Genomic DNA, 22,535 nt, shown 5'->3' on the forward strand with positions numbered 1-22,535 from the left:
CAGAGTCATACAGCAGTGGCACAGAAACACACTCCCCCAGGCAACCCCTGAGGCTGCTGGGTTCTGCTCTGGATGAGAACGACCCTCGGCCGAGAGAGCAGCCCAGGGGCACGCAGGCCGACCTGTCCTTGAGATTCCAGGGGCACGACTTTTGGGGAGACTCACCCGAATACCGTCCGGGCAGGCCTGAGGCTGGGATGCCTTGCTGCTTCCCCTGGACTCCGCCCGTGGTCTCGTCATCTTGGTCAGCCCTTTGCGACTCCTGGCATCTGGAGACGTTCCTGTCGATCCCGTGGAGAGGTCAGGTCGGAGCCTCGGAGTCCCGACACCAAAGCACTGCCAAGGAGGACTCCTGCTTTGCCAAGCCTCAGGGACTGGTTTCTAAGACAACCGTGGGAACCACTGTGACGGGAGAATCCGCTCGTGCCTCGCGCATGCGCATTAGCTGGGCCGACTAAGGCTCCGCTCCTGGCAGTGGGGCTGCGTCCCCTTTAAATAAGGCTGCGGCTGCGCGACTGCAGGGGGTCTCCTCCTGCAGCCTTGGCAGAGGCTGGATCTGGGGTCCTGTTTGGGGCCGCATGGGAGAGGGGCCCGCCGGTGTCCTGGCCCAGGGCCAAACCCCCAGGAGTCCAGTCTTCAGGACCTCCTTGAGCCGACTTCCACCGATGGACGGGGAGCTTCAGGGCGCCTGCTGGGTTCTCAGGACTCCCCTTCAGATCCGATTTGGACCCCTCCGGGTGAGAAAGGATGGGTTCACCACATCTGGTGAGGCAGGCAGGGCCTCGCTGCAGCACAGAATGATCCCATGGGCCTCAACGCGTGGTGTCAGCTGAAAATTCATTGATCTCTGAGCCCTCTGCCTCCCTCCCCCTTTGAAAGAGCAGTGGCCTGCCCCGCTTCTAAAAGCCCTGGGGTTCCTCCAAGCCGACACCGCCTTCCAGGACACGTGCAAATACAGAGGCGATTCTGAGGTGAGGCCAATGCGATCAAGCGTGGCACTGGCGTATACCAGAGCAGATAGTGTGAATGTGTGTCACCGGAGGCATATGGGGCAACAGCGAAACCAACAATGGTGTCCAGGCATGTGTCCGGTGGAAGGGGGATCAAGTGACCTTTCCATCAATGCCAAGGAAAATCAAAGAACACATGGGAACCAGGAGAGGGCCTATGCCTGAGTCCAAGCCACATTTTGAAATGCCTGCCAGAGGATTAAAGAGGTTTCTGAGAAATTCGCCCCACCCCCAACCCTCCACAGCCCAGGTAACCCTGACCCAACATCCCCTGCAACCAGCCCCAGCCCCAGCCCCAGCCCAGTCCCTTTGGTTCCTTTCCCCGACATTCATTATGGTCAAAAGATCCAGGGAGTCAGTCCACTCAGGAGCAGAGGAGAGGATGTCTCTTACGAATGAGACATGAAGTGCAGAGTAAATGCGACACCACCTGTCCTAGAAGACAAGGCCTGTCACGGTGGCCTAGCGCTCATTCCAGGCAATCCACCCACCCATGAGGTGAAACATGGAGAGGAAGGAAGCTTCCCTGTCTGAGACAAGTATGGAAGCCAAGAGCTCCAGGGTCGTCAATCCTGCGCTATTAAGCAGAAACAGATTGAAAGAGAGAAACAATCACGACAGGGATCTCCAGGAAGTGTCTCCCTGATGGACTGGGATGTGATCATTGTTAAAGACATTCAGCCAGAGCGAGAGGCATCTAGGCCCCTCAGAAACTGGGGAGACAGAGCAAGAGGAAGCAAAAAGCAGAGGTCAAAGCCCAGGCAGGATACAGCACTGTGCCACTGCCACAGGCATGAGGGGAGGGGTGCCAAAAAGGTGGCTTTTCCAGAAAGGCCAGCGTTTCAGTGACTATCTGTGAAAATGCTTTGTGATGCGTGGGTTATCCCTCAGAGTTAAACATTTGTTTTCACTTAGCAGTTTGGAAACACTCTTTTTTTAAGAATCAATGAAGGGATATTTTGAAGCCCATGGAAGAGTATATTGATAAACGAAATATCCCACCATAGAAACTAGCAAAAAATTATTAGTGAAAATGCTCTGTGATGTATGGATTCATCTCACAGAGTTAAACTTTTATTTTGATTCTGCAGGTTTCAAACACTCTTTTGTAGAATCTACAAAGGAACATTTCACAGCCCACTGAGGTCTATAGTGAAAACTGAATATCTTGTGATAAAAGCTAGAAACGAGCTATCTGTGAAAATGTTTGTGATGCGTGGATTTATCTCATAGAGTTATACCTATGTTTATATACAGCAGGTTGGAAATACTCTTTTAGTAGAATCTAAAATAAGAAATTTCTGAGTCCTTGAGGCCTATTACAAAAAATGAATATCCCTGATAAAAACTGACAACAAATTATCTGTGAAAATGCTTTGAGATGTGTGGTTTCATCTTGCAGAGTTAAACCCTTGTTTTGGTTCAGAAGGTTGAAAACACTGTTTTTGTAATATCTATGAAGGGATATTTTGGAGCCCATAGAGGCCTACACTAAAAACCAAATATCCCAGGATAAAAACTAGAAACAAGCTATGTGTGACAATGTTTTGCAATGTGTAGAATCACCTCACAGAGTTAAACCTTGTTTTGATTGGGCAGGTTGGAAACATTCTTTTTGTAGAATAAAGGAAGGGACATTTTGAAGCTCATTGTGGCCTACAGTGAAAAACAATATATGCCATGATAAAAACTAGAACACGCTATCTATAAAAATGTTTTGCAATGTGTGGATTCATCTCACAGAGTTTAACCTTTATTTTGACTTAGCAGGTTGGAAACACTATTTTTCTAGAATCTGCAAGGGGACATTTCAAACCCAATGAGGCCTGTAGTAAAAAACTGAATATCCCATGATGAAAACTAGAAACTAGCTATCTGTGAAAATGCTTTGCGATGTGTGGATTCATCCAACAGCATTGAATGTTAGTTTTGATTCAGCAGGTTGGAAACTTAGCAGGTTGGAAACATTCATTTTGTAGAATCAAAGAGGGGACTTTTCTTAGCCCCCTGAGGCCTATAGTGAAAAACCAAATATCCCGTGATAAAAACTAGAAACAAGTTATCTGTAAAAATGCTTTGAAATTTGTGGATTTGTCTCACAATGTCAAACCTTTGTTTTGATTCAGCATGTTGGAAACTCTCTTTTTGCACAATTGATGAGCAGATATTTCAAAGCCCATTGATTGAGGCTTATAGTGAAAAACCTAAAATCCTAATAAAAACTATAAAGAAGCTATCTCTAAAAATGCTTTGAGATGCGTGATTTCATCTCATGGAGTTAAATCTTTCTTTTATTCAGCAGGTTGGAAACATTCTTATTGTAGTATATATGATAGAATATTTCAGAGCAAATTGAGGCCTGTAGTGAAAAACAGAATATACTGTGATAAAAGCTAGAAACAAGGTATCTGTAAAAATGCTTTGTGATGTGTAGATTTATCATAAAAAGTTAAACCTTTGTATTGCATCAGCAGGTTGGAAACTCTCTGCTTGTAGAATCTACGAGAGGTCAATTTGGAGCCTATTTTGGCATGTAGTGAAAAACCAATATCCCATGATAAAAACTAGAAAAAAGCTATCTGTGAAAATGCTTTCTGATGTCTGGATTCATCACACAGAGTTAAATCTTTGTTTTGATTCAGGAGGTTGAAAATACTGTTTCTGGAAAATCTATAGAAGGCAGGTTGGAAACACTTTTTTTTGTAGAACCTACAAAGAGACACTTTGGAGCCCATTGAGGCCTGTAGTAAAAATACAAATGTCCCATGATGAAAACTAGAAAAAGTTTTATGTGAAAATGATTTGCAATGAGTGGATTCATCTCACAAGATTAAAGCTTTGTTGTGATTTAGCAGATTGGAAGCACTACTCATGGAGAATCTAAGAAGGGACATTTTGGAGCCCATTGAGGCCTCTTTTAAAAAATTGAATGTCTCACAATGAAAACTAGAAATAAGCTATCTGTGAAAATGCTTTGTGATGTATGGATGCATCTCCCAGAGTTAAACCTTTGTTTTTATTCAGCAGGTTGCAGACAGTCTAATTCTGGAATGTGTTAAAAGACATTTCAGGGCCCATTGAGAACTATAATAAAAAAACAAATATTCCTTGATAAAAACTAGAAAAATCTATCAGTGAAAATTCTTTGTGTTGTGTGGATTCAACTGAGAGTTAAAATCGTTTTGATTCAGCAGGTTGGAAAAACTCTTTTTTAGAATCTATGCAGCGACATTTCACAGCCCATAGAGGCCTATATTTGTAAAACCGAATATTCTGCAATAAAAACAGGAAACAATCTATCTGTGAAAATACTTTCCAATGTGTGGATTTATCTCACAAAGTTAAACCTTTGTTTTGTTACAACAAATTGAAAACACTCTTTTTGAAGAACATTCAAAGGAATATTTTGAAGCCAATTGAGGCCTGCGGTGGAAAACCAAATATCTTATCATAAAAACTTGAAACAAGTTGTCTGTGAAAATGCTTTGTGATGTGTTCATTCATCTGACAGAGATAAACCTTTATTTTGATTCAGCAGGTTGGAAACACTCTTTTTGTAGAATCTACAAAGGAATATTTCAGAGCCCATTGAGGCCTATAGAGAAAAACCTAATATCCTGTGATAAAAACTGGAAACAAAATATCTGTGAAAATGTTTTATGATGTGTCAATTCATCTATCAGAGATAAAACCTTTTTTTGATTCAGCAGGTTGGAAAAACTCTTTGTAGAATCTATAAAGGGATATTTCAGAGCCCATTGAGGCCTACTGTGGAAAATTGAATATTCTGCAATAAAAACTAGAAACAAGCTATCTGTGTAAATGCTTTGCCATGTGTGGGTTCATCTTACAGAGTTAAACCTTTGTTTTGATTCAGCAGGTTGAAAACATTCTTTTAATAGAATCTACAAACGGGTGTTTCAAAGTACATTGAAGGTTATACTGAAAAACTTAATACTAGTGATTAAAACTAGCAGCAAGCTATCTGTGAAAATGCTTTCTGATATGTGGATTTGTCTCACAAACTTAAACCTTTGTTTTGATTCAGCAGGTTGGAAACACTCTTTTTGTACAACCTATGAAGGGACATTTTGGAGCTCATTGAGGCCTATAGTGAAAAAATGAATATTTCAAGATAAAAACTAGAAACAAGCAATATTTGAAAATGCTTGGCGGTGTGTGGATTCATCTCACAGAGGTAAACCTTTATATTGATTCAGCACATTGGAAACACTCTTTTTAAAGGATCTACAAAAGGACATTTTGGAGCCCATTGACAATTATATTGAAAAACTGAATATGCCACGATACATACTAGCAACAATCTATTAGTGAAAATGCTTTGTAATGTGCGGATTCATCTCACAAAGTTAAACCTTTATTATCATTCAGTAGGTTGAGAACACTCTTTATGTAGCATATACAAAAAAAAGACATTTTTGTGAACATTGAGGACTAAAGTAAAACACCAAATATTTCACGGTAAAAACTAAAAACTGTCTATCTGTGAAAATGCTTTGTGAAGTGTAGATTTATCTCACAGAGTTAAACCTTTATTTTGATTCAACAGGATGAAAACACCTTTTTTTGTAGAATCTATGAAGGGACATTTCGGAGCGTATTGTGGACTATAGTGAAAAACCTAATATCCCGGCATAAAAACTAGAAAGAAGCTATCTTTGCAAACGATTTGCGATGTGTGGATTCATCTTACAGAGATAAACCTTTTCGTATCAGTTAAACCTTTTTTTTTATTTCCCGCAAGTTGGAGTCCTCCCACCTGAGCACGGGGCCATGTTGTGGACAGCTTGTGCAATGAAGGGAATGCAAGGATGGAGTTGGAAGCACTTCCTGTGTCATCTGTCTGCACCTTTTTTAGCAGATGAAGGTGCAGGACCCCATCCACACCTCAGCAGACTATATGTTCACCTGTATTTGACCTTATTGCTGCTCACACTCCTAGTTCTGGAATGAAATCCCAAGATGTTGGAGGAGTGCTCCCTTCATGATGTGAAGAACCTGCTTGGCTGCAAACTGAATTCAAATTGGATTCAAGCAGCCTGTGGACAAGACTGCTAGGGTCCTGCCGTGGTTTGGCCACAGGACAATGAGGCCCTGAGAGGTGTCTGCTCCTGAGAGTGGTGTGCTCCTCTTCATTCTAGAAGAGTGGTTCCTTTGTATGGGGAGGTGATTTGTACACCTGTGAGTCTCAACCATCCCCCCAACTCACCGTGGACTCAGGAACCATGGAAAAACAAAGAACATGCAGCCCCATAGGCCAAGCAGAGCCACACAGACAGGTGCACCAGAAGGTGAAGGGACTCAAAAAAAAAAGGTGCTGCAGTGCATTAAACACATTCCTTTTATCAGATGTCCCTCACACACACACACACAGACACACACAAACACACTCACATGCAGCCACACACACACACACAGACATTCAAACACTCACAACACTCCCACAGAAAGACACAGCCTGGCAGCTCCTGAGGCTGCATGGTTCTGCAGAAAGCCCCTTCTGAGAGAGAGCAGCCCCAGAAAACAGAGGCGGGCTGTACCTAGAAATCACAGGGAGGGAAGTTTCAAAAAGACTCACTCCGACACCGTCTAGGCAGGCCTGACTCATCTTGGGTATACTTTTGGATCCTTAGGGATTTCGTCATTTATTCCTGGGGCTCCACTTGATGTTTCTTCAGGCTGGCTCACCACTACCCGCTCCTAGGATTGTGGGAATATCCCATAGAGCCCACAGAGTAGACAGGCGAGAGTTCTATGCTGACACACATTCACAGAGGATTCCTTCTCCGCCAAGATGAAGGGACTTGTCACCAGGCAATGGTGGCATTCACCGTGATGTGAGCCGCTGCTCACCACTGGTGCCTGGTCACCTGAATGTCACATGCGCATTCACCAAGCAGGCTCGGACACCTGGCTCTCAGGGCTGTAAGTGTGACAGAGCCCAGGAAAATGGTACAGCCAGAGCTGGCCTAGTCTCCAGAAAAAGGCTGCCTGCAGCAACCAACTGCAGCACTCTAATAGTCTCAAACATAAGGCTTTCATGAGCCATCTCCATGGTAGGGTCCCACAGGAGAAGGAGGGGTTTGAAGACTGTGAGGTGGGCTCTGGAGACTGCTCCTCTGACTCCATTCCCAAAAGAGGCTATGTGCATGAATTGGGTCTCCTGGGGATGGGAATAAAGTCTGGTAAGTTGTTAAGAGGTCTCTGGGTGATGGAATAATATCTGAGATCCAAGAGGCAGGTGTCAGTGGAAGATGACCAGGCCCTTGAACCCCCTGCCTTCCTTTATCCCAGGCCTCACAGGGGCTTCTGCTTCTCAGCACAGCTATCTGGTAAAGGCAGGAATGAAGACAAAGGCAAGTCCAAGGTGGAGCAGTGTTCTCACACCTAAAACAGGCCTCTCATGGGTGCACATGAGGTTGAGAGAATGTCTCAGAAGCTGTCTGGGGCAATTTGAAACCTGAAAATAATGTCCAGGAGTGCTGTTGATGGGCACTGTGGGCCCCCCATGAAAGCAAAGAAAAATCAAGGCTCTCCTGGGAGAATGAGCAGACTTGTGCAGGAGTCCAAGCCATGCTCGAGGATTCCCACCAGAGGACTTAAAAGCCTCCTGCAAAGTGCAAACAATGCCAGCCACCACTATGAGACCACTCCCCACAACCTGGTGTGCAGCCAGCCTACCCAAAATACCTTTTGCTCTCTGATATTCCTGGCAACCAAAATATCCACAATGAAATCAGTCCCACCCACCAACAGGCCAATGAGAAACCCCATCCACAATGAGAAAGGAAGTGCAGATGACATGAAACAGAGCCTAGATTGCCAGGTAAAAGCCAGACACAGCTGCCTGTTTCTCATCCTACAGAAGTCATGCAGCTGTCCTTTAGAAGTGGGAGAACAAGAGTTATCTTGATGGTGGATATAATCAAAATTTGTGATTCTGAAAGTATCACAACTGCCCAGTCATTAAAATGTGACAGTGTTTATAAGAAAACACTCATGCAATGGATTCCCATGAGAGTCGTCCTCCATGAACTGGGAAACTTTTAGTGTGGAAGACATTGGGCCAGACCCTGAAAAACCCCAGGTTCATGAGGAACATGGAAGTCAGACTGAGCCAGACCTAGGAAACTCTAGGCCCACAAGGGACATGGAAGTCAGGAAAAGAGGAGGCCAGTGTGGAGGCCACATCCAACCCAGCATCAATCCATCTCACTCCAATGTGGCTCCAGGAATGAAAGCTCAATTCTGGAGCTGGCCAGAAGGGCCCCAGTTTGCAATCCAACTTTTCCCTGCACGATTGAGTCATCCCACCTGGACACCAGGCCATGCTGTTGACGGTGCAGTGAAGGGAATGAGGGGATGGAAGCAACTTCTGTGTCATCTGTCTGCACCTTTTTTGCAGGTGAAGGTGCGAGATTCCATCCACACCTCAACAGATTGTATCCTCACCCCTATCTGACCTTATTGTTGCTCACACTGTGTGTCCCAGAATAAGATTCTGAGACAATGGAGGAGTGCCTCCCTGATGACCTGAAACACCTGCTCAGCTACAAACCAAAATCAAGGTAAATTCAAGAAGCCCTGTGACAGGACTGCTTGGGTCTGGCCCTGGGTTGGCCACAGAACAATAAAGCACGGGGAGTTGTCTGTTTTGGAGTGTGGTGTGCTTCTCTTCTTTGTAGAAATGTGGCTTTTTGGCAAGGGGAGGTGATTTTGACCCTGGCAGTTGTCAGCCATTCTTCCAATTCACTGTGGATTCAGGAGCCGTGGAAAAATGAAGAACATGGAGCCCCTCAGCCCAAGCAGAGCCACAGAGACAGGCCACCGGAAGGTGGGGTGACAAAAAACAGTGCTGCAGTGCGTTAGCCACATTTCTTTCAGCAGACTCCACTTACCGCACACAGACACACACACACACACACACTCTCACATGACCGCACCCACACGCAGATACCCATAGCTTGAAACACTCTCACAGAAACACACATCACAGCAGCTTCAGAGGCTGTGTGTTTCTGCAGGAAGCTCCTCTTGGGAGAGAGCAGCCTGGGGAACACAGGCGGGCTGTACCTAGACATCATGGAGGGGGGCAAATTTCAAAAAGACTCACCCCTGCACCCTCTAGGCAGGCCCCTTCGGGCTGTCTTCATGGTCAGGTCCCGCTGGAGGAGGAGGCACTTGGAGACTGAGATGTGGGAGCTGGAGACTGTTCCTCTGATTCCATTCCTGAAAGAGGCTGTGTGCAAGAATTGGGTCCGATGGGGGAAGGGAATACAGTCTGCTGAGATGTTAAGGGGTGTCCAGGTGATGAAATCACACCCGAGACCCCAGAGGCAGATGTCAGCAGAAAATGGCCGGGCCCTTGAGCTCACTGCCTCCCTTCATCCTGGGCCTCACAGGGGCTCCTGCTTCTCAACATGGCTCTCTGGGAAAGGCAGAAACCATGACAAAGGCAAGTTCAAGGTGAAGCAGAAGTCTTACACTTTGAACTGACCTCACAGGTGCAGATGCAGTTCAGAGAGTGTCTCACTGGCTATCTGAGGCAATTGCAAGCTGAAAAAGTGTGTTTAGGAGTTCTGATGAAGAGTGGTATGGACTCCTCATGAAAGCAATGGAAAATCAATGCTTGCCTTGGAGAATGAGAGGGCCTGTGCTAGAGTCCAAGCCATGTTCAAGGATTTCAGCCAGAGGACACAAAAGCCTCCTGCAAACACCCCAATCCCCCACAGTGAGACCACTCCTCACAACCTGGAGTGCAGCCAGCCTACCCAAAGTACTTTTTGCTCCCTGAAATCCCTGGCAGCCAAAAGATCTGTAGAGAGAGGCAGTTCCATCTAGCAACAGATCAATAAAAGATCCCCTCCACAATGAAAAAGAACATGCAGATGATTGTAACAGAGCCTAGATGACCAGGCAAATCCAGACACTGCTGCCGGCTTCTCATCCTATAGGAATCATGCAGCCCTCTGATAAAAGTGGGAGAACAAGAGTGTCCTTGTTGGCAGATATGGTAAAAATGCTTTACTATGTGTGAATTTTCTTTTCACAGGTAAAACTTTGTTTTGATTCAGAAGGATTAAAGACACTTTTTTTGTGTCCCCATGAGGGAAAATTTCAAAATCCACTGAGGCCTATAGTGAAACACCAAATATCCCATGAGTAAAAACTACAGAGAAGCTATGTCTGAAAATGCTTTCCAATGTGTGATTTTATCTCACAGAGTTAAACATTTCTGGGAATTGAACAATGAGAACACATGGACACAGGAAGGGGAATATCACACTTCGGGGACTGTTGTGGGGTCGAGGGAGGGGGGAGGGATAGCATTGGGAGATATACCTAATGCTAGATGACGAGTTAGTGGGTGCAGCGCACCAGCATGGCACATGTATACATATGTAACTTACCTGCACATTGCGCACATGTACCATAAAACCTAAAATATTATAATAATAATAATAATAATAAAAGAAAAAAAAAGGAATAAGAATAAATTTGCAAGTTGCGTTAAAAAAAAAAAATTTCTTGTGATACAGTAGGCTGGAAACTCTTCTTTTCTGGAATCTAAGAGGGGATATTACAGAGCAAATTGAGGCCTATAGTAAGAAACTGACTATCCTGTGATAAAAACTAGAAACAAACTATCAGTGAAATGCTTTGTGATGTCTGGATTTATCTCACAAAGCTAAATCTTTGTTTTAATTCAGCAGTTTAGAAACACTTTCACTGTAGAACCTACAAAGGGACATTTTGGAGCCCACTGATGCCTATAGAGAAAAATGGAATATCCCGCGATGAAAACCTGATGCAAGCTGTCAAAAGGATTCAGGAGGCATGGAATTATCTCACAGAGCCAACTTTTTGTTTTGATTCAGCAGGTTGGAAACGTTTTTTGTAGAATCTAAGATGAGACATTGTGAAGCACATCGAGGCCTGGAGTTTAAAACCAAATATCCTGCGATAAAAACTAGAAACAAGCTATCTGTGAAAATGCTTTGTGATCTGTGAAATAAGTTCACACAGCTAAACCTTTGTTTTAATTCAGCAATTTGGAAACACTCTTTTTGTAGAATCTACAAGGGGACATTTCGGAGCCCATGGAGGTCTATAGTGAAAAACAATATCTCGCGATAAAAACTAGAAGTAAGACGTGTGAAAATGCCTTAGGATGTGTGGGCTCATCTCAAAGAGTTATACCTTTCTTTTGATTCAGCAGGTTGAAAACAGTCTTTTTGTAGTATCTACCAATAAACATTTCAGAGCCCATTGAGGCCTACAGTGAAAAACAGAATATCCTGCAGAAAAAAACTAGAAGCTTGCTATCTGTGAATATGCTTTGCGATGTGTAGATTCGTCTTACAAATTTAAACTTTTCTTTTGATTCCATAGGTTGGAAACACTCTTTTTGTTGAAACTAAGAAGAAAAAATGTCAGAGCCCATTGGGGCCTATAGTGAAAAAAAAAAAAAAAAAAGAACACAAAAAACAAATATTACACGATGAAAACTAAAAACAAGCTATCAAGCTATCAGTGAAAATGTTTTGTGATGTGTGGATTCTTCTCACAGAGTTAAACTTTTTTTTTTTTTATTTAGCATGTTGGAAACACCCTTTTTGTAGAATCTATGAAGGGATATTTCGGAGCCCTTTGCCGCATATAGTGAAAAACTGAATATCCTGCGATAGAAACTAGAAATAAGCTATCAGTGAAAATGGTTTGTGATGTGTTGATTCATCTCCTAGAGTTAAACCTTTGATTCAACAGGTTGAAAACACTTTTATTGTAGAATCTATGAAGAGCATTTTCGAAGACCTTTGAGGCCCATAATGAAAAATCAATTATCCTGCGATAAAAACTAGAAAGAAGATATCTGTCCAAATGCTTTATTCATCTCACAGAGTTAAACCTCTGTTTTAACTCAGCAATTTGGAAACACTCTTTTTGTAGAATCTATGAATGGGAATTTCTGAGACCTTTGAGGTACATTGTAAAAAAGCAAATATCCCACACACACAAAACTAGAAAACAGCTATCTGTGAAAACGACTGGCAGTGTCTGGATTCATCTCACAGAGTTAAACATTTGTTATCATTCAGTAGGCTAGAAACACGTTTTTCACAAATCTAAGGAAAGACATTTCGAACCCCTGAGGCCTATAGTGAGAAACAGAATATCCCACGATAAAAACTACAAACAAGTTATCTGTGAAAATGCTTTGTGATATGTCAAATAATGTCACATATTTAAACCTTTGTTTTAATTCGGCAGTTTGGAAACACTCTTTTTGTAGATTCTACATAAAAACATTTCAGAGCCCATTGAGGCCTATAGTGAAAAACCAAATATCCCATGAAAGAAACTAGAAGCAAGCTACCTGTGAAAAAGCTTTGCAATGTGTGCATCCAACTCACAGAGTTAAAACTTTCTTCTGATTCAGCAGAATCAGAACACTCAATTCAATCAGAATTGAAACACTCCTTTTCTAGAATGTATGAAGAAACATTTCAGAGCCTATTGAAACCTATAGTGAAAACCCTAATGTCTCATGATAAAAAACGGAAACAACCTATCTGTAAAAATGCTTTGGGATGTGTGGATTCATCTCAAAGAAGTAAACATTGCTTTCATTCAGCAGGTTGGATACACTCTCTTTGTACAATCTACACGAGGATATTTCAAAGCCCATTGAAGCCTGTAGTGAAAAACTTAATGTCCTGTGATAAAAACTACAAAAAAGCTGTGTCTCAAAGTTATATGTGATGCGTGATTTCATCTCATGGAGTTAAATCTTTCTTCTGATTCAGCAGGTTGATGAAAAACCGATTATCCCACGATAACATCCAGAAACAAGCTATCAGTAAAAATAATTTGTGATGTGTGGATTCATCTCACAGAGTTAATCATTTTTTGGTTAAGCAGATTGGAAACACTCTTTGTGTAGAATCTACAAAGGGACAGTTTGAAGCCCATTGAGGTCCATAGTGAAATACCAAATATCTCACGATAAAAGTAGAAACAAGCTGTCTTTGAAAATGCTTTGCAATGTGTGGGTGCATCTCACAGATTTAAACCTTTGCATTTATCCAGCAGGTATAAAACACTATTTTATAGAATACATGAAGGGATATTTCACACCCACTGATGCCTACAGTAAAAAACAGAATATTTCACAATAAAAAAAAAGTCTATATCTGAAAATGCTTTGTGATGTGTGGATTCATCTTCCAGAGTTAAACATTTGTTTTGATTCAGCAGGTTGGAAGAACTTTTCATGTAGAATCTATGAAGGGCCATTTCAGAGCCCATTGAGATCTACAGTGAAAGACCAAATATCCCACAGAAAAAAAAAAAGAAAAAAGCTATCTGTGAAAATGCTTTGCCATTCTGGATTCATGCCACAGAATTAAACCGGTGTTTTAAATATGCAGGTTGGAAAAACTCTTTTTGTAGAATGTACAAAGAAATATTTCAAAGCTCATTGAAGCCCATAGTGAAAAACAAAATATGTGGAGAAAAAAACTACAAACAACCTATCTGTGAAAATGCTTTCCAATGTGTGGATTCATATCATGGAGTTAAAGCTTTCTTTTGATTAAGCAGGTTGAAAGCAGTCTGTTTTTAGAATCTATGAGAAGATATTTTAGTGCCCATTGAGGCCTATGGTGAAAAACTGAATATCCCATGATAAAAATGAGAAACAGCCTATCTGTGAAAATACATTGCAATGCGTAGATTTAACTCACAGAGTTAAACCTTTGTTTTGATTTAGCTGGTTGGAAACACTGTTTTTGTGGAATCTATGAAGGGACAATACAAAGCCACTGGAGAAGTATTTGAAAAAAGCGAGTATCCTACAATGAAAAGTAGAAACAAGATATCTGTGAAAATGTTTTGCAATGTGTGGATCTATCTCACAGAGTTAAACCTTTGTTTTGATTCAGCAGGCTGGAAACCTTCTTTTTGCAGATTGTACAAAAGGACATTACAAAGCTCATTGAGACCTATAGTGAAAAGTTAAATATCCCACAATGAAAACTAGAAACAAGCTATCTGTGAAAAGTTCTTGTGACTTGGGGAATCATCTCTCAGAGTTAAACACATGTTATTTTTTCAGCAGGATGAAAACACTATTTTTGTAGAATATATGAAGGGACGTTTTGGAGCCCATGGACAAGGACATGAAAACACTGAATATCCTGCAATAAAAACTACAAACAAGCTATCTGTGAAAATGCTTTGCATTGTGTGGATTCCTTTCACAGAGTTAAACATTTGTTTTGATTCAGCAGGTTGGAAACACTCTTTTTGTAGAATCTACTAAGGGCCATTTCAGAGTCCATTGAGGACTACTACAGTGAAAGACTGAATATCCCATGATAAAAACTAGAAACAAGCTATCTGTGAAAATGCTTTGCAGTGTGTGGATTCATCTCAAAGAGTTAAACATCTGTTTTAATTTGGCAGATTTGAAAAACTTTTTGCACAATCTACAAAGAAACATTTCAAAGCCCATTGGAACCTACGGTGAAAAACAAAATATGTGGAGATATAAACTAGAAAGAAGCTATCTGTGAAAATCCTCTGGGATGTGTGTATTCATATCACAGAGTTAAACCTTTGTTTTGATTAAGCAAGTTGGAAACAGTCAGTTTGTAGACTCTAGGAGAAGACGTTTTGGTGCCCATTGAGGCCTATAGTGAAAAACGAAATATCCCACAATAAAAACAAAACAAACAAACAAAACCAAGCTATCTGTGAAAATATTTTGCAATGTGTGGATTCACCTCACTAAGTTAAATCTTTATTTTGATTCAGCACTTTGAAAACCCTCTTTTTGTACAATCTATGAGAGTCATTTGGGAGCGTATTGAGGTCTATAGTGAAAAACCAAGTATCTCATGATAAAAGCTAGAAACTAGCAATCTGTGAAAGTGCTTTGCAATGTATGGATATATCTCACAGATTTAAACCCTTGTTTTGATTCAGTAGGTTGGAAACACTCTTTTTGTAAAATCTACATAGGGACATTTCAGAGTACATGAAAGCCATTAGTGAAAAACTGAAAATCCCATGACAAAAACTAGTAAAAAGCTATCTGTGAAAATACTTTGCGATGTCCCAATTCATATCACAGAGTTAAACCTTGTTTTAATTCAACAGGTTGAAACACTCTCTTTGTAGAAACTAAAATGGCACATTTCAGAGAACATTAAGGCCTAAAGTTAAAAACGTTATATCTCAAGATAAAAACTAGAAACAAGCTATATATGAGAATGTTTTGCGATGTCTGGATTCAACTCACAGGGTTAAACCTTTGTTTTTATTCAGCACGTTGTCAATGCTCTCTTTGTAGAGTCTATGAAAGGACATTTCAGAGCCCATCAAGAAGTATATGAAAAAACTGAACATCTTGCAATGAAAACTAGACACAAGCTATCTGTGAAAATTCCTTCCTATGTGTGCATTCCTCTCACAGTATAAAACCTTTGTTTTTATTCAGCAGGCCAAAATCACTCTTTTTGTAGAATGTACAAAGGGATATTTTGGAGCCCATTGTGCCCTGTCATGAAAAACTGAGTATCGCGTGATAAAAACTAGAAACAAGCCAACTGTGAAAATGTTTTATGATTTGCTATTTTATGTCACAGAGTTAAACCTTTGTTTTTATTCAACAGGTTGAAAATACTCTTTTTGTAGAATCTATGAGGGGATGTTTCAGGGCTTATTGAGGTCTATAGTGAAAAATCAAATATCCCGTGATAAAAACCAGAAACAAGCTATCTGTGAAAATGCTTTGAGATGTGTAGATTTGTAGATTTTTCTCACAGAATTAAATGTTTGATTTATCAGGTTGCAACAACTCTATTTGTAGAATCTATGAGGGGACATTTCAGAGACCATTGAGGCCTACACTGAAAAAACTGAATATCCCATGATAAAAATTAGAAACAAGCTATTAGTAAAAATGCTTTGCAATGTGTGGACTTATCTCACAAATTTAAAACATTGTTTTGATTCAGCAGGTGAGAAACACTCTTTGTAGAATCTAAGAAGGCACATTTCAGAGCCCATTGAGGTCTAAAGTAAAAAATCAAATATCCCACAATAAAAACTAGAAACAAGCTATATTGGAAAATGATTTGTGATGTGTGGATTCATTTCAGAGAATTAAACCTTTGCTTTGATTGAGCAGGATTGAAGCACTCTTTTTGTAGAATCTATGAAGGGACATTTTGAAGCCCATTGAGGCCTATATTCAAAAACCAATCATCCCGTGATAAAAACTAGAAATAAGCTATCAGTGAAAATGCTTTGTGATGTGTGCATTTCTCACACAGAGTTATACCTTTGCCTTGACTCAGTCAGTTGGATACAGTCTTTTCATAGAATCTATGAAGGGACATTTCAGAGCCCATGGAGGAATATACTGAAAAACTGAATATCTCGCGATGAAAAGTAAAAACAAGCTACTTGAGAAAATGCTTTGTGATGTGTCGATTCATCTCACAGTGTTAAGCCTTTATTTTTATACAGCATTTTGGAAACACTCTTTTAGTAGAATCTAAGAGGGGACAATTCTGAGTCCGTTGAGGCCTATTGTAAAATATCAAATATTCCCTGATCAAAAGTAGAAACAAGCTATCTGTGAAAATGTTTGCAATGTGTGGATTCACCTCAAAGAGTTAAAGTTTTGTTTTGGTTCAGCAGGTTAGAAACATTCTGTTTGTAGAATCTACAAGGGGCATTTCTGAGCCCACTGAAGACTATAGTGAAAAACCAAATATTCCACGATAAAAACTAGAAAAAAAATCTGTGAAAATGCTTTGTGATATTTGAATTTATCTCACAACATTAAATATTTGTTTTGATTCAATAGGTTGGAAACTCCTTTTTTTTGTACAATATATGAGGAGGCATTTCAAAGCCCATTGAGGCTTATAGTGAAAAACTGAATATTCTGAGATAAAAACTATATGAAGCTGTCTCTGAAAATGATTTACGATGGGTGATTTCATCTCACAGAATTAAACCATTCTTTTGATTCAGCAGGATGGAAACACTCTTTTGGTAAAATCTTCAATAGGACATTTCAGAGCAAATTGATGCCTACAGTGAAAAACCGAATATACAGCAATAATGTACAGATTCATCTTACAAAGTTAAACCTTTATTTTGCTTCAGATGCTTGAAAACTCACTGTTTGTAGAATCTATGAGGGTAAAATTTGAAGCCAATATCAGCCTGTAGTGAAAAACCAATATCCCACAATAAAAGTAAAAAAAGCTATTGGCCAGGTGCGGTGGCTCACACCTGTAGTCCCAGCACTTTGGGAGGCTGAGGTGGGTGGATCACAAGGTCAGGAGATGGAGACCATCCTGGCTAACACGGTGAAACCCCGTCTCTACTAAAAACACAAAAAATTAGCCTGGCCTGGTGGCGGGCACCTGTAGTCTCAGCTACTTGGGAGGCTGAGGCAGGAGAATGGCGTGAAACTGGGAAGCCAAGATCGCACCACTGCACTCCAGCCTGGGCGACTGAGTGGGACTCCATCTAAAAACAAAAACAAAACAAAACAAAAAACCTATCTGTGAAAATATTTTGTGATGTGTGGATTTATCTCAAAAAGTTAAACGTTGTTTTGATTCAGCAGGTTAAAACACTCTTTTTGTAGATTCTACAGAAGAATCTTTCAAAGCCCATTGAAGCCTATAGTGAAAAATCAATATCCCGAGATAAAATCTAGAAACAAGCTATCGGGGAAAATGCTTTGCAATGTGAAGATTTAACTCACAGAGGTAAACCTTTATTTACATACAGCTGGTTGGGGGACACTCGTTTTGTAGAATTAAGAAGTTACAATTAAGACGCTATTGAAGCTTATAGTGAAAAACCCAATATCCAGTGATGAACCCTAGAAACAAGCTATCTGTGAAAATTCTTTGTGATGTGTGATTTCATATCAAAGAGTTAAACCTTCATTTTTGCTCAGAAAAATGAAAAACTTTTTTTTTGTAGAATCTGCAAAGAGACATTTCTGAGCCCATTGAGGCCAATAGTAAAAAATCAAATGTCTCATCATAAAAGCTAGAAACAAGCTATTTGTGAAAAAGCTTTCCAATGTGTAGATTCATTTCACAGAGTTAAATCTTTGCTTTTATACAGGGAGTTAGGAACACACTTTTATAGAACATATGAATGGACATTTCAGAGTTCATTGAGGCTTATACTGTAAAACTGAATATCCTGTGATAAAAACTAGGAAAAAACTATCTGTGAAAATGCTTTGTGAGGTTCGGAGTCATCTCACAGATTTAAACTGTTGTTTTGATTCAGCAGGTAGGAAACACTATTTTTGTAAAATCTACTATGAGACATTTCTGAGCCCGATGAGGCATATAGTGAAAAACCGAATATCATGCTTTAAAAACTAGAAAGAAGTGATCTGAAAATATGCTTTGTGATGTGTGGATTCCTCTCAAAGAGTTACATGTTTGTTTTGATTCAGCAGTTTTAAAACCCTCTTGTTACAGAATCTACAAAGGGACATTTCGGAGCGCTTGAGGCCTTTAGTGAAAAACCGAATATCCCACAATAATAATTAGAAACAGGCCATCTGTGAAGATGCTTTGTGATGCATGGATTTATCTCACAGAGTTAAACCTTCCTTTTTATTCCATAGGTTGGAAACACTCATTTTGTACAATCTACAAAGGGACATTTCAGAGCTCGTTGAGGCTAATGTTGGAAAATCTAATATCCTGCTATAAATACTATGAAGAAGCTATTTCTGAAAATACTTTGTGACGTGTGATTTCATCTCAAAAGGTGAACTTTTCTTTTGATTCATCAGTTTGGAAACTTCTTTTGTAGAATCTACAAGGGGAGATTTCATAACCCATTGAAGCATACAGTGAAAAATCAAATATCTCTTGATAAAAACTCAAAGCAACCTATCTGTAAAAATGCTTTGTGAGGTATAGATTCATCTTACAAAGTTAAACCTGTGTTTTGCTTGAGCAGGTTGGTAACTCTTTGGTTGTACAATCTACAAGGCAACAATTCGTAGTCCATTGAGGCATTTAGTGAAAAGCCAATAACTCATGGTAAAAATTAGAAACAAGCTATAGGTGAAAATGCTTTGCAATGTGTGGGTTCATCTCACAAAGTTAAAACTTTGTTTTGATTCAACAGGTTGGAAACACTCTTTTTGTAGAATCTACAAAGGGACATTTCAGAGCCCATTGATGCTTATAGTGAAAAACCAAATACCCCAGGATAAAAACTAGAAACAGGCTATCTGTGAAAAAGCTTTGCATATCATCTCACAGAATTGAACATTTGTTTTGATTCAGCAGGTTGGAAATATTCTTTTTGTAGAATCTACAAGGGGAAATTTTGGAGCAAATTGAGGCCTCTAGCATGAAATTGAATATTATGCAATAAAAACTAGAGAAAATCTATCTATAAAAATGCTTTGTGATGTGTGGGTTCATCTCACAAAGTTAAATCTTTATTTTCATTCAGCATGTTGGAAACACCTTTTTGTAGAACCTATGAGGGGACATTTCATAGCCCATGGAGGCCTATAGTGAAAAACTGAATATTATATGATAGAAACTATAGAAGCTATATGTGAAAATGCTTTGCAATTTGCTGTTTCATCTCATACAGTTTAAACTTTCTTTTGATTCAGCTAAGTTGGAAACACTCTTTTTGTAGAATGTATGAAGGGACATTTCGGAGCCCATTGAGGCCTATAGTGAAAAGCCAAATAATTCGTGATAAAAACTAGAAGCAAGCTATCTGTGAAATAGCTTTGCAATGTGGGGATTTATTTCACAGAGTTAAACTTTGTTTCTACACAGTAGGTTCAAAACTCTCTTTTAGTAGAAGCTAAGAGGGGACAATTTAGAGCCCTTTGAGGCTTATAGTGAAAAATTCAAAGTTTTGTGATTAAAAACTAGATACAAACTATCTGTAAAAATGTTTGGTGATGTGAAAATTCATCTCACAGTGTTAAACATTTGTTTTGATTCAGTATGTGGGCAAAAATTTTTGTAGACTGTACAAAGGGACATTTTGGAGCCCATTGAGACCAATATTGAAAAAATGAACATCCTGCTATAAAACTAGAAAACTTCTTGGTGAAAATGCTTTCTGATGTGTGAATTCATCTCACAGATGTAAACCTTTGTTTTCATTCAGCCGGTTGGAAACACGCTTTTTACAGAGTTCAGGAGGGGGTATTTCAGAGCCCATTGAAGCCTCTAGTTGAATACTGAATATTCCTAGTGACATATGGTGTTGAGCATCTTTCAGAGGTCTAAGAAATGTGCCAGGTATGGTGGCACACGCTTGTGGTACCAGCTACTCAGGAAGCTGAGGTGGGAGGGTTACTTGAGCCCTGGAGTTTGGGTGCATTGAGCCATGATTGCACCACTGCACTCCAGCCTGAGTGACAGAGATAAAACCTGTCTCAAAAAGATAAATAAGACCCGGTGCAATGGCTTATGCCAGTAATCCAAGCACTTTGGGAGGGCAAGGTGGGTGGATCACGAGGTCAGTAGATTAAGACCATCCTGGCTAACATGGTGAAACCCCGTCTCTACCAAAAATACAAAAAATTAGCCGGGCATGGTGGCGGGCGCCTGTAATTCCAGCTACTCGAGAGGCTGAGACAGCAGAATCGCTTGAACCTGAGAGGCAGAGGTTGCAGTAAGCCAAGATCGTGCTGTTGCACTCCAGCCTCATCAACAGAGTGAGACTCCATCTCAAAAAATAAATTAAAAAATAATAATTAAGAAATAATTGACTTAATTTTTAGAATAGTTGTAGGTGTACAGAAAAATAGAGCAGAAGGCATATTGAGCTCTAATATCTGCCTCACACCACAGTACACACACTTCCTCTATTATCATCTTGTTAGTGTGGTACATTTGTTATGCTTGATGAGCCAATATTGATATTATTAAGTTCATGGCTTATATTAAGATTCACTCTTTGTGTTCTACCATTTATGGGCTTTGACAAATGCTTAAGCACATATATCCACCATTATAGGGTCACACAGAAAAGTTTCACTGCCCTAAAAATCTTCTGTGTTCCACCTATTCATCCTTCCCTCTGCTCAAGCCCCTGCCAACCACTGAACTTTTTATAATACCATCTGCGTAGTTTTGCCTTTTCTAGTATTCCATATAATTGGAACTCTACACTATGTGGCCTTTTTGCATTGGCTTCTTTCACTTAGAAATACGTGTTTAAGATTCCTCCATGTCTTTTCATGCCTTGGTAGTTCATTTCTTTTTATTTCTGAAGAATATTCCTTTGTATGAATGTTTCAGAGTTAGTTTATCCATTTCCCTATTGTAGGATATCTTGGTTACTTCCAATCTTTGTTGGTTATGTATCAGCTGCTATAAACATTCATGTGCAGAATTTGAGTGGATATAAGTTTTCAAATATTTGAGTATATACCAAAGAATGCAATTGCCAGATCATATGGTAAGCGTATGTTTAGTTTTGCAGGAATTTGCAAAACTGCCTTCCACAGTGGCTTTACCATTTTGCATTCCCAGCAGCAATCAATGAGAGTTCCTGTTGCTCCATATCCTCATCAGCATTTGGTGGTGTCAGCATTTGGATTTGAGCCAGTCTAATAGATGTGTAGTGGTATCTCATCATTGTTTTAATTTGAATTCGCTAGTGACATATGGTGTTGAACATCTTTTCAGATGCTTATTTTTGCTATCTGTACAGCAAAGGGCGTATACAGATGGTGGACTGCAGGGAAAGAGCTTGCTATGATGATAGGAAGCTGCAGGCAGAGATGATCTCAGGGTTAACTGGGCATCAACTGTGCCTTCTCCTGTCACATAAAATGTGATCTACCTGAGTTTTGACTGGAAACACAGACTATCTGGTTGTCCATAAATATTTCTTACTGAGGCTTGAGGTTTATGTATGTTATGATCAAAAGATGATATCACTCCAATATATAAGCAGGTTGGGGTACAACAGGGAATGACTGTCAGAGATGTTGAGAGTCTACATTGAATGGATGGTGTCACTGGCTGCCCGTATGTTTGTCATTATGGACTTTAACTTTTCATTTGCCACACAAAAGGCCACTGAGATAGGCTAAATCACATTTTTCTCTTAGGGATCTCTGTTACTGAGAAATTTTTGCATTCTGGGCTACACTGGGTTCATAATCTGACTATATATATCATGTGTATGTTTGTTCCTTCCCTAAAATGCTCAGTTCAGCTGCAGTTCTAGAGGCAAATACTACTAGGTTTCCATTTTAGAGAGTTGAAGATCTGAGGTCTGGAGAGGTTAGTGTGTAGAAAGTTATATTTAACAAGTGGCAAGACCATGTGGCCAGGTCAGATAAGCTGCTTTCATATTTTACTCTTGAACTTCTACTGGATAATGTCTTTTTGTTATAGAAAAGAAAAGAGTGAACTTAGATTTTTTTTTTTTCAAAATCATGGACTG

Source organism: Pongo pygmaeus, chromosome 19 (genome assembly GCF_028885625.2).
Source record: "Pongo pygmaeus isolate AG05252 chromosome 19, NHGRI_mPonPyg2-v2.0_pri, whole genome shotgun sequence".
NCBI classification, from domain to species: Eukaryota; Metazoa; Chordata; class Mammalia; order Primates; family Hominidae; genus Pongo; species Pongo pygmaeus.